The following is a 13,643-nucleotide window of genomic DNA, read 5'->3' as shown; positions in this document are numbered from 1 at the left end:
GTCGTTTGCTTATTTTCTTTTGCAGGTTTACCTAAGCATGTCTAGTGGAGTTGGTGACCAAACAATGGACTTTAAACTACACATGGTGGCCATGATGGAAGAATTCAAGCAGAGTTTGGATGAAGCTTTCGAGCCTCTTCATAGACGCCTTGACCGAATGGTGAATAAGGATGTCAAGAGGAGGGGTTCCCCACAATTTCATCCTGACGTCCAACCTACCTCTTCAAAGTCATTATATTCAAGGAGAAGGGAGGAGGTTCATTCGACAACAAAGCATGCAAATACTTTATCCATAGATGAAGGAGTTAGTTGAGTGCAGGAGACATGTCAACAACTCTCCTCCAACAAAAACTTGAAAAAGAGCGAGTTGAGTATGGTGGTGAGAGTGCACTTGAGGTAAAAGTTGAGGAATGTGAGATTGAAAAAGAGGTAAAAAAATCTGAGGAGATGAGTGAAGCATCAAGTGAGCTGATTGTGCATGGGAAGGCGAGTGTTTATAGTTTTCCTAACGAACTTAACTTTTGCCTTGTTTAGTGTTTCTGCTTTTGTACAGATTGAGCGAAGTCGAGTGAAGTTAGTCATGCAATGTTCCATTCCAAAGTTGCTTGTACAATTCACTAGCTTCCATGGAGTTTGTCTTCTAGGAGATAGATCTATTTGGTATCACTTCATGGAACAACCCGAATCTGTCCGCACCAATGGAGAATTAATTCGAACTCCATATTTCTATTCTTGTTTGTTACCCACGGTTCATTCATCATCTTTACCTTCTTTTGAGCATTATTTCCATCCTCACACATGTATTTCCTATGCAGATTTTGAAGGAAAATGTAAAGAGCCATCAATGCAGTCTCAAGTTGAATCGATTGATGGAAGGAATCACGTGTCACGGGGAGTTTTTGCATTTAACTCTTATTCTACACCTTCTTACCACTTAATTAATGACGTTCCATTGCTTATGTATCCAATTTCTGGTTCAAAACAAGCTGAGACTCATTTTGTTTTTGTAGGTTGTAAGGCTGCTCGAAATTTTCCAGCTTTGATTAAAGAGTTGCAACCTGGTTTCATGCTTGTGCCAGCTGCTTGTAATCTTCCATGCATATTCATACATCCAAAAGCTGGTCACCATGAGATCATTTTATCAACCCAAACTGGCGCAAATTCAAGTGACTCGTCTGGAGTGTGACCTTCACTTCATTGCTGCCACTTATGTTGGGTGATGCAGACAAGTGTGTCAATCAAGACCCGAATGTTGTTTTTACCTCACTGGTTCATCCTTCCACGGAAGCGCAACATGAATGGCTCATTGTTCTATCTGCAGATGGGCAAGTAGTGCCAAATCAGCAACAACTAGGGTCGAATTATACTACCTTGCACAATCAGATTCAAGATTTTTCTAAGCTGAATGAGAGTCATCATGAAGATCCCTATCTAGTGCATGTGAAACGTAAGTTGTCAAGTAGTATTAACCCTACATATACTAATTGTGTGATTTGTTTTATGGGTTTGAATTTGACATGCAAACGACCAAGGGTTGATGAGAGAGTTTTGGAGTGCTACATGGAATTTTCACAAGCTTTATACAAGGTGTTTCTTGTCTTGGCGAATGTCCTTGTTCAAGAGCATCATGAGGTTGTCCAAGCGACATGTGACGTGGCTGGTGCTCATTCATCTCGCTCCCACATTGCATGGAGTACCACTTTTTCCCAAGATTTAAGGACAAATCCTTTTCAAGAGGAGGGGAATGATACGAATGAGCAAGCCTCAAAGGGAGGATTGGGCCTCGATTAAGTAGCTCTTGTTGAGCTTAGCTTCGGCCATGTGGGCCTTAGGTCCAATAGTACTTTAGCTAGTCATTAAGCTAGTTAATTAGTAGGTTAGCTTTCGGCCAAGAGAGACCCAATGGGCTGGCCGATTTTCCCTTCATGCTTTCCAAGCTTTATTAGGTTTAGTCAAGGCTATAAATAGCCCTAAAGCTGATGGTACATTTAGTTTTTGCGATGTTATTAATAAAATTCCAGACTTTCGTCTTACATTAAGCCAAATTCCTCTAGCTTGTGAAAGCTAAGTTGAACATCCTAGTGTGGTTCCTAGGTTGTTTATTGACTTATCAATCAAGCAAACACACTTGATTGTGGCATCCTCTGCCGTTGAATTCGTTCTTGAGTGGTCCGAGTTTGGGTTCAACTCCGTCGATTCCGTAACGTGTCCTCTAAGATCCTAAGTTGCTTCCGCGACCGGGCAGCGAGACCCTCGACAGCTCAGCGGAGGTCGAAGACCTGATTGACTAACACCAAAGCAACACCAAAATACCACCAAACCCCCGACCAAAAGGCCGAGGACCAGCACGCTCCGCAAATTCCAGAATTTTGGGTTGTCGGGTAGAGTACTTCTAGGATTTTCAAAAATTCAGCCTTGAAGGCATTTTGTCTTGCCTTCTTTTTCAGTCATTAGTCCTAATCTGAGTTTTAGATCGCGTCTAGGCCTTCATTCACCTCCATTCCTCGCTGCTGTCTTGTGTCACTTGTTGACTAGTCAAGAACGTACCTTGCGGTGACGCCTAATTTGCTCAACCCGAGCAACTAGCAAGCCAAGGAATTGCTTGGTGAGACTATTAGAGAGTGATACACTTGAGTGAAACACAAGCGTGAGTGACCTATACATTGTACCAAAAAAAAAAAGAAGGAGAGAAGAGGTCGTTTGCTTATTTTCTTTTGCAGGTTTACCTAAGCATGTCTAGTGGAGTTGGTGACCAAACAATGGACTTTAAACTACACATGGTGGCCATGATGGAAGAATTCAAGCAGAGTTTGGATGAAGCTTTCGAGCCTCTTCATAGACGCCTTGACCGAATGGTGAATAAGGATGTCAAGAGGAGGGGTTCCCCACAATTTCATCCTGACGTCCAACCTACCTCTTCAAAGTCATTATATTCAAGGAGAAGGGAGGAGGTTCATTCGACAACAAAGCATGCAAATACTTTATCCATAGATGAAGGAGTTAGTTGAGTGCAGGAGACATGTCAACAACTCTCCTCCAACAAAAACTTGAAAAAGAGCGAGTTGAGTATGGTGGTGAGAGTGCACTTGAGGTAAAAGTTGAGGAATGTGAGATTGAAAAAGAGGTAAAAAAATCTGAGGAGATGAGTGAAGCATCAAGTGAGCTGATTGTGCATGGGAAGGCGAGTGTTTATAGTTTTCCTAACGAACTTAACTTTTGCCTTGTTTAGTGTTTCTGCTTTTGTACAGATTGAGCGAAGTCGAGTGAAGTTAGTCATGCAATGTTCCATTCCAAAGTTGCTTGTACAATTCACTAGCTTCCATGGAGTTTGTCTTCTAGGAGATAGATCTATTTGGTATCACTTCATGGAACAACCCGAATCTGTCCGCACCAATGGAGAATTAATTCGAACTCCATATTTCTATTCTTGTTTGTTACCCACGGTTCATTCATCATCTTTACCTTCTTTTGAGCATTATTTCCATCCTCACACATGTATTTCCTATGCAGATTTTGAAGGAAAATGTAAAGAGCCATCAATGCAGTCTCAAGTTGAATCGATTGATGGAAGGAATCACGTGTCACGGGGAGTTTTTGCATTTAACTCTTATTCTACACCTTCTTACCACTTAATTAATGACGTTCCATTGCTTATGTATCCAATTTCTGGTTCAAAACAAGCTGAGACTCATTTTGTTTTTGTAGGTTGTAAGGCTGCTCGAAATTTTCCAGCTTTGATTAAAGAGTTGCAACCTGGTTTCATGCTTGTGCCAGCTGCTTGTAATCTTCCATGCATATTCATACATCCAAAAGCTGGTCACCATGAGATCATTTTATCAACCCAAACTGGCGCAAATTCAAGTGACTCGTCTGGAGTGTGACCTTCACTTCATTGCTGCCACTTATGTTGGGTGATGCAGACAAGTGTGTCAATCAAGACCCGAATGTTGTTTTTACCTCACTGGTTCATCCTTCCACGGAAGCGCAACATGAATGGCTCATTGTTCTATCTGCAGATGGGCAAGTAGTGCCAAATCAGCAACAACTAGGGTCGAATTATACTACCTTGCACAATCAGATTCAAGATTTTTCTAAGCTGAATGAGAGTCATCATGAAGATCCCTATCTAGTGCATGTGAAACGTAAGTTGTCAAGTAGTATTAACCCTACATATACTAATTGTGTGATTTGTTTTATGGGTTTGAATTTGACATGCAAACGACCAAGGGTTGATGAGAGAGTTTTGGAGTGCTACATGGAATTTTCACAAGCTTTATACAAGGTGTTTCTTGTCTTGGCGAATGTCCTTGTTCAAGAGCATCATGAGGTTGTCCAAGCGACATGTGACGTGGCTGGTGCTCATTCATCTCGCTCCCACATTGCATGGAGTACCACTTTTTCCCAAGATTTAAGGACAAATCCTTTTCAAGAGGAGGGGAATGATACGAATGAGCAAGCCTCAAAGGGAGGATTGGGCCTCGATTAAGTAGCTCTTGTTGAGCTTAGCTTCGGCCATGTGGGCCTTAGGTCCAATAGTACTTTAGCTAGTCATTAAGCTAGTTAATTAGTAGGTTAGCTTTCGGCCAAGAGAGACCCAATGGGCTGGCCGATTTTCCCTTCATGCTTTCCAAGCTTTATTAGGTTTAGTCAAGGCTATAAATAGCCCTAAAGCTGATGGTACATTTAGTTTTTGCGATGTTATTAATAAAATTCCAGACTTTCGTCTTACATTAAGCCAAATTCCTCTAGCTTGTGAAAGCTAAGTTGAACATCCTAGTGTGGTTCCTAGGTTGTTTATTGACTTATCAATCAAGCAAACACACTTGATTGTGGCATCCTCTGCCGTTGAATTCGTTCTTGAGTGGTCCGAGTTTGGGTTCAACTCCGTCGATTCCGTAACGTGTCCTCTAAGATCCTAAGTTGCTTCCGCGACCGGGCAGCGAGACCCTCGACAGCTCAGCGGAGGTCGAAGACCTGATTGACTAACACCAAAGCAACACCAAAATACCACCAAACCCCCGACCAAAAGGCCGAGGACCAGCACGCTCCGCAAATTCCAGAATTTTGGGTTGTCGGGTAGAGTACTTCTAGGATTTTCAAAAATTCAGCCTTGAAGGCATTTTGTCTTGCCTTCTTTTTCAGTCATTAGTCCTAATCTGAGTTTTAGATCGCGTCTAGGCCTTCATTCACCTCCATTCCTCGCTGCTGTCTTGTGTCACTTGTTGACTAGTCAAGAACGTACCTTGCGGTGACGCCTAATTTGCTCAACCCGAGCAACTAGCAAGCCAAGGAATTGCTTGGTGAGACTATTAGAGAGTGATACACTTGAGTGAAACACAAGCGTGAGTGACCTATACATTGTACCAAAAAAAAAAAGAAGGAGAGAAGAGGTCGTTTGCTTATTTTCTTTTGCAGGTTTACCTAAGCATGTCTAGTGGAGTTGGTGACCAAACAATGGACTTTAAACTACACATGGTGGCCATGATGGAAGAATTCAAGCAGAGTTTGGATGAAGCTTTCGAGCCTCTTCATAGACGCCTTGACCGAATGGTGAATAAGGATGTCAAGAGGAGGGGTTCCCCACAATTTCATCCTGACGTCCAACCTACCTCTTCAAAGTCATTATATTCAAGGAGAAGGGAGGAGGTTCATTCGACAACAAAGCATGCAAATACTTTATCCATAGATGAAGGAGTTAGTTGAGTGCAGGAGACATGTCAACAACTCTCCTCCAACAAAAACTTGAAAAAGAGCGAGTTGAGTATGGTGGTGAGAGTGCACTTGAGGTAAAAGTTGAGGAATGTGAGATTGAAAAAGAGGTAAAAAAATCTGAGGAGATGAGTGAAGCATCAAGTGAGCTGATTGTGCATGGGAAGGCGAGTGTTTATAGTTTTCCTAACGAACTTAACTTTTGCCTTGTTTAGTGTTTCTGCTTTTGTACAGATTGAGCGAAGTCGAGTGAAGTTAGTCATGCAATGTTCCATTCCAAAGTTGCTTGTACAATTCACTAGCTTCCATGGAGTTTGTCTTCTAGGAGATAGATCTATTTGGTATCACTTCATGGAACAACCCGAATCTGTCCGCACCAATGGAGAATTAATTCGAACTCCATATTTCTATTCTTGTTTGTTACCCACGGTTCATTCATCATCTTTACCTTCTTTTGAGCATTATTTCCATCCTCACACATGTATTTCCTATGCAGATTTTGAAGGAAAATGTAAAGAGCCATCAATGCAGTCTAAAGTTGAATCGATTGATGGAAGGAATCACGTGTCACGGGGAGTTTTTGCATTTAACTCTTATTCTACACCTTCTTACCACTTAATTAATGACGTTCCATTGCTTATGTATCCAATTTCTGGTTCAAAACAAGCTGAGACTCATTTTGTTTTTGTAGGTTGTAAGGCTGCTCGAAATTTTCCAGCTTTGATTAAAGAGTTGCAACCTGGTTTCATGCTTGTGCCAGCTGCTTGTAATCTTCCATGCATATTCATACATCCAAAAGCTGGTCACCATGAGATCATTTTATCAACCCAAACTGGCGCAAATTCAAGTGACTCGTCTGGAGTGTGACCTTCACTTCATTGCTGCCACTTATGTTGGGTGATGCAGACAAGTGTGTCAATCAAGACCCGAATGTTGTTTTTACCTCACTGGTTCATCCTTCCACGGAAGCGCAACATGAATGGCTCATTGTTCTATCTGCAGATGGGCAAGTAGTGCCAAATCAGCAACAACTAGGGTCGAATTATACTACCTTGCACAATCAGATTCAAGATTTTTCTAAGCTGAATGAGAGTCATCATGAAGATCCCTATCTAGTGCATGTGAAACGTAAGTTGTCAAGTAGTATTAACCCTACATATACTAATTGTGTGATTTGTTTTATGGGTTTGAATTTGACATGCAAACGACCAAGGGTTGATGAGAGAGTTTTGGAGTGCTACATGGAATTTTCACAAGCTTTATACAAGGTGTTTCTTGTCTTGGCGAATGTCCTTGTTCAAGAGCATCATGAGGTTGTCCAAGCGACATGTGACGTGGCTGGTGCTCATTCATCTCGCTCCCACATTGCATGGAGTACCACTTTTTCCCAAGATTTAAGGACAAATCCTTTTCAAGAGGAGGGGAATGATACGAATGAGCAAGCCTCAAAGGGAGGATTGGGCCTCGATTAAGTAGCTCTTGTTGAGCTTAGCTTCGGCCATGTGGGCCTTAGGTCCAATAGTACTTTAGCTAGTCATTAAGCTAGTTAATTAGTAGGTTAGCTTTCGGCCAAGAGAGACCCAATGGGCTGGCCGATTTTCCCTTCATGCTTTCCAAGCTTTATTAGGTTTAGTCAAGGCTATAAATAGCCCTAAAGCTGATGGTACATTTAGTTTTTGCGATGTTATTAATAAAATTCCAGACTTTCGTCTTACATTAAGCCAAATTCCTCTAGCTTGTGAAAGCTAAGTTGAACATCCTAGTGTGGTTCCTAGGTTGTTTATTGACTTATCAATCAAGCAAACACACTTGATTGTGGCATCCTCTGCCGTTGAATTCGTTCTTGAGTGGTCCGAGTTTGGGTTCAACTCCGTCGATTCCGTAACGTGTCCTCTAAGATCCTAAGTTGCTTCCGCGACCGGGCAGCGAGACCCTCGACAGCTCAGCGGAGGTCGAAGACCTGATTGACTAACACCAAAGCAACACCAAAATACCACCAAACCCCCGACCAAAAGGCCGAGGACCAGCACGCTCCGCAAATTCCAGAATTTTGGGTTGTCGGGTAGAGTACTTCTAGGATTTTCAAAAATTCAGCCTTGAAGGCATTTTGTCTTGCCTTCTTTTTCAGTCATTAGTCCTAATCTGAGTTTTAGATCGCGTCTAGGCCTTCATTCACCTCCATTCCTCGCTGCTGTCTTGTGTCACTTGTTGACTAGTCAAGAACGTACCTTGCGGTGACGCCTAATTTGCTCAACCCGAGCAACTAGCAAGCCAAGGAATTGCTTGGTGAGACTATTAGAGAGTGATACACTTGAGTGAAACACAAGCGTGAGTGACCTATACATTGTACCAAAAAAAAACAGAAGGAGAGAAGAGGTCGTTTGCTTATTTTCTTTTGCAGGTTTACCTAAGCATGTCTAGTGGAGTTGGTGACCAAACAATGGACTTTAAACTACACATGGTGGCCATGATGGAAGAATTCAAGCAGAGTTTGGATGAAGCTTTCGAGCCTCTTCATAGACGCCTTGACCGAATGGTGAATAAGGATGTCAAGAGGAGGGGTTCCCCACAATTTCATCCTGACGTCCAACCTACCTCTTCAAAGTCATTATATTCAAGGAGAAGGGAGGAGGTTCATTCGACAACAAAGCATGCAAATACTTTATCCATAGATGAAGGAGTTAGTTGAGTGCAGGAGACATGTCAACAACTCTCCTCCAACAAAAACTTGAAAAAGAGCGAGTTGAGTATGGTGGTGAGAGTGCACTTGAGGTAAAAGTTGAGGAATGTGAGATTGAAAAAGAGGTAAAAAAATCTGAGGAGATGAGTGAAGCATCAAGTGAGCTGATTGTGCATGGGAAGGCGAGTGTTTATAGTTTTCCTAACGAACTTAACTTTTGCCTTGTTTAGTGTTTCTGCTTTTGTACAGATTGAGCGAAGTCGAGTGAAGTTAGTCATGCAATGTTCCATTCCAAAGTTGCTTGTACAATTCACTAGCTTCCATGGAGTTTGTCTTCTAGGAGATAGATCTATTTGGTATCACTTCATGGAACAACCCGAATCTGTCCGCACCAATGGAGAATTAATTCGAACTCCATATTTCTATTCTTGTTTGTTACCCACGGTTCATTCATCATCTTTACCTTCTTTTGAGCATTATTTCCATCCTCACACATGTATTTCCTATGCAGATTTTGAAGGAAAATGTAAAGAGCCATCAATGCAGTCTCAAGTTGAATCGATTGATGGAAGGAATCACGTGTCACGGGGAGTTTTTGCATTTAACTCTTATTCTACACCTTCTTACCACTTAATTAATGACGTTCCATTGCTTATGTATCCAATTTCTGGTTCAAAACAAGCTGAGACTCATTTTGTTTTTGTAGGTTGTAAGGCTGCTCGAAATTTTCCAGCTTTGATTAAAGAGTTGCAACCTGGTTTCATGCTTGTGCCAGCTGCTTGTAATCTTCCATGCATATTCATACATCCAAAAGCTGGTCACCATGAGATCATTTTATCAACCCAAACTGGCGCAAATTCAAGTGACTCGTCTGGAGTGTGACCTTCACTTCATTGCTGCCACTTATGTTGGGTGATGCAGACAAGTGTGTCAATCAAGACCCGAATGTTGTTTTTACCTCACTGGTTCATCCTTCCACGGAAGCGCAACATGAATGGCTCATTGTTCTATCTGCAGATGGGCAAGTAGTGCCAAATCAGCAACAACTAGGGTCGAATTATACTACCTTGCACAATCAGATTCAAGATTTTTCTAAGCTGAATGAGAGTCATCATGAAGATCCCTATCTAGTGCATGTGAAACGTAAGTTGTCAAGTAGTATTAACCCTACATATACTAATTGTGTGATTTGTTTTATGGGTTTGAATTTGACATGCAAACGACCAAGGGTTGATGAGAGAGTTTTGGAGTGCTACATGGAATTTTCACAAGCTTTATACAAGGTGTTTCTTGTCTTGGCGAATGTCCTTGTTCAAGAGCATCATGAGGTTGTCCAAGCGACATGTGACGTGGCTGGTGCTCATTCATCTCGCTCCCACATTGCATGGAGTACCACTTTTTCCCAAGATTTAAGGACAAATCCTTTTCAAGAGGAGGGGAATGATACGAATGAGCAAGCCTCAAAGGGAGGATTGGGCCTCGATTAAGTAGCTCTTGTTGAGCTTAGCTTCGGCCATGTGGGCCTTAGGTCCAATAGTACTTTAGCTAGTCATTAAGCTAGTTAATTAGTAGGTTAGCTTTCGGCCAAGAGAGACCCAATGGGCTGGCCGATTTTCCCTTCATGCTTTCCAAGCTTTATTAGGTTTAGTCAAGGCTATAAATAGCCCTAAAGCTGATGGTACATTTAGTTTTTGCGATGTTATTAATAAAATTCCAGACTTTCGTCTTACATTAAGCCAAATTCCTCTAGCTTGTGAAAGCTAAGTTGAACATCCTAGTGTGGTTCCTAGGTTGTTTATTGACTTATCAATCAAGCAAACACACTTGATTGTGGCATCCTCTGCCGTTGAATTCGTTCTTGAGTGGTCCGAGTTTGGGTTCAACTCCGTCGATTCCGTAACGTGTCCTCTAAGATCCTAAGTTGCTTCCGCGACCGGGCAGCGAGACCCTCGACAGCTCAGCGGAGGTCGAAGACCTGATTGACTAACACCAAAGCAACACCAAAATACCACCAAACCCCCGACCAAAAGGCCGAGGACCAGCACGCTCCGCAAATTCCAGAATTTTGGGTTGTCGGGTAGAGTACTTCTAGGATTTTCAAAAATTCAGCCTTGAAGGCATTTTGTCTTGCCTTCTTTTTCAGTCATTAGTCCTAATCTGAGTTTTAGATCGCGTCTAGGCCTTCATTCACCTCCATTCCTCGCTGCTGTCTTGTGTCACTTGTTGACTAGTCAAGAACGTACCTTGCGGTGACGCCTAATTTGCTCAACCCGAGCAACTAGCAAGCCAAGGAATTGCTTGGTGAGACTATTAGAGAGTGATACACTTGAGTGAAACACAAGCGTGAGTGACCTATACATTGTACCAAAAAAAAAAAGAAGGAGAGAAGAGGTCGTTTGCTTATTTTCTTTTGCAGGTTTACCTAAGCATGTCTAGTGGAGTTGGTGACCAAACAATGGACTTTAAACTACACATGGTGGCCATGATGGAAGAATTCAAGCAGAGTTTGGATGAAGCTTTCGAGCCTCTTCATAGACGCCTTGACCGAATGGTGAATAAGGATGTCAAGAGGAGGGGTTCCCCACAATTTCATCCTGACGTCCAACCTACCTCTTCAAAGTCATTATATTCAAGGAGAAGGGAGGAGGTTCATTCGACAACAAAGCATGCAAATACTTTATCCATAGATGAAGGAGTTAGTTGAGTGCAGGAGACATGTCAACAACTCTCCTCCAACAAAAACTTGAAAAAGAGCGAGTTGAGTATGGTGGTGAGAGTGCACTTGAGGTAAAAGTTGAGGAATGTGAGATTGAAAAAGAGGTAAAAAAATCTGAGGAGATGAGTGAAGCATCAAGTGAGCTGATTGTGCATGGGAAGGCGAGTGTTTATAGTTTTCCTAACGAACTTAACTTTTGCCTTGTTTAGTGTTTCTGCTTTTGTACAGATTGAGCGAAGTCGAGTGAAGTTAGTCATGCAATGTTCCATTCCAAAGTTGCTTGTACAATTCACTAGCTTCCATGGAGTTTGTCTTCTAGGAGATAGATCTATTTGGTATCACTTCATGGAACAACCCGAATCTGTCCGCACCAATGGAGAATTAATTCGAACTCCATATTTCTATTCTTGTTTGTTACCCACGGTTCATTCATCATCTTTACCTTCTTTTGAGCATTATTTCCATCCTCACACATGTATTTCCTATGCAGATTTTGAAGGAAAATGTAAAGAGCCATCAATGCAGTCTAAAGTTGAATCGATTGATGGAAGGAATCACGTGTCACGGGGAGTTTTTGCATTTAACTCTTATTCTACACCTTCTTACCACTTAATTAATGACGTTCCATTGCTTATGTATCCAATTTCTGGTTCAAAACAAGCTGAGACTCATTTTGTTTTTGTAGGTTGTAAGGCTGCTCGAAATTTTCCAGCTTTGATTAAAGAGTTGCAACCTGGTTTCATGCTTGTGCCAGCTGCTTGTAATCTTCCATGCATATTCATACATCCAAAAGCTGGTCACCATGAGATCATTTTATCAACCCAAACTGGCGCAAATTCAAGTGACTCGTCTGGAGTGTGACCTTCACTTCATTGCTGCCACTTATGTTGGGTGATGCAGACAAGTGTGTCAATCAAGACCCGAATGTTGTTTTTACCTCACTGGTTCATCCTTCCACGGAAGCGCAACATGAATGGCTCATTGTTCTATCTGCAGATGGGCAAGTAGTGCCAAATCAGCAACAACTAGGGTCGAATTATACTACCTTGCACAATCAGATTCAAGATTTTTCTAAGCTGAATGAGAGTCATCATGAAGATCCCTATCTAGTGCATGTGAAACGTAAGTTGTCAAGTAGTATTAACCCTACATATACTAATTGTGTGATTTGTTTTATGGGTTTGAATTTGACATGCAAACGACCAAGGGTTGATGAGAGAGTTTTGGAGTGCTACATGGAATTTTCACAAGCTTTATACAAGGTGTTTCTTGTCTTGGCGAATGTCCTTGTTCAAGAGCATCATGAGGTTGTCCAAGCGACATGTGACGTGGCTGGTGCTCATTCATCTCGCTCCCACATTGCATGGAGTACCACTTTTTCCCAAGATTTAAGGACAAATCCTTTTCAAGAGGAGGGGAATGATACGAATGAGCAAGCCTCAAAGGGAGGATTGGGCCTCGATTAAGTAGCTCTTGTTGAGCTTAGCTTCGGCCATGTGGGCCTTAGGTCCAATAGTACTTTAGCTAGTCATTAAGCTAGTTAATTAGTAGGTTAGCTTTCGGCCAAGAGAGACCCAATGGGCTGGCCGATTTTCCCTTCATGCTTTCCAAGCTTTATTAGGTTTAGTCAAGGCTATAAATAGCCCTAAAGCTGATGGTACATTTAGTTTTTGCGATGTTATTAATAAAATTCCAGACTTTCGTCTTACATTAAGCCAAATTCCTCTAGCTTGTGAAAGCTAAGTTGAACATCCTAGTGTGGTTCCTAGGTTGTTTATTGACTTATCAATCAAGCAAACACACTTGATTGTGGCATCCTCTGCCGTTGAATTCGTTCTTGAGTGGTCCGAGTTTGGGTTCAACTCCGTCGATTCCGTAACGTGTCCTCTAAGATCCTAAGTTGCTTCCGCGACCGGGCAGCGAGACCCTCGACAGCTCAGCGGAGGTCGAAGACCTGATTGACTAACACCAAAGCAACACCAAAATACCACCAAACCCCCGACCAAAAGGCCGAGGACCAGCACGCTCCGCAAATTCCAGAATTTTGGGTTGTCGGGTAGAGTACTTCTAGGATTTTCAAAAATTCAGCCTTGAAGGCATTTTGTCTTGCCTTCTTTTTCAGTCATTAGTCCTAATCTGAGTTTTAGATCGCGTCTAGGCCTTCATTCACCTCCATTCCTCGCTGCTGTCTTGTGTCACTTGTTGACTAGTCAAGAACGTACCTTGCGGTGACGCCTAATTTGCTCAACCCGAGCAACTAGCAAGCCAAGGAATTGCTTGGTGAGACTATTAGAGAGTGATACACTTGAGTGAAACACAAGCGTGAGTGACCTATACATTGTACCAAAAAAAAACAGAAGGAGAGAAGAGGTCGTTTGCTTATTTTCTTTTGCAGGTTTACCTAAGCATGTCTAGTGGAGTTGGTGACCAAACAATGGACTTTAAACTACACATGGTGGCCATGATGGAAGAATTCAAGCAGAGTTTGGATGAAGCTTTCGAGCCTCTTCATAGACGCCTTGACCGAATGGTGAATAA

Source organism: Coffea arabica, chromosome 7e (assembly GCF_036785885.1).
Source record: "Coffea arabica cultivar ET-39 chromosome 7e, Coffea Arabica ET-39 HiFi, whole genome shotgun sequence".
In the NCBI taxonomy this organism is placed as follows: domain Eukaryota; kingdom Viridiplantae; phylum Streptophyta; class Magnoliopsida; order Gentianales; family Rubiaceae; genus Coffea; species Coffea arabica.
Note: the sequence above shows the minus strand (reverse complement) of the source record.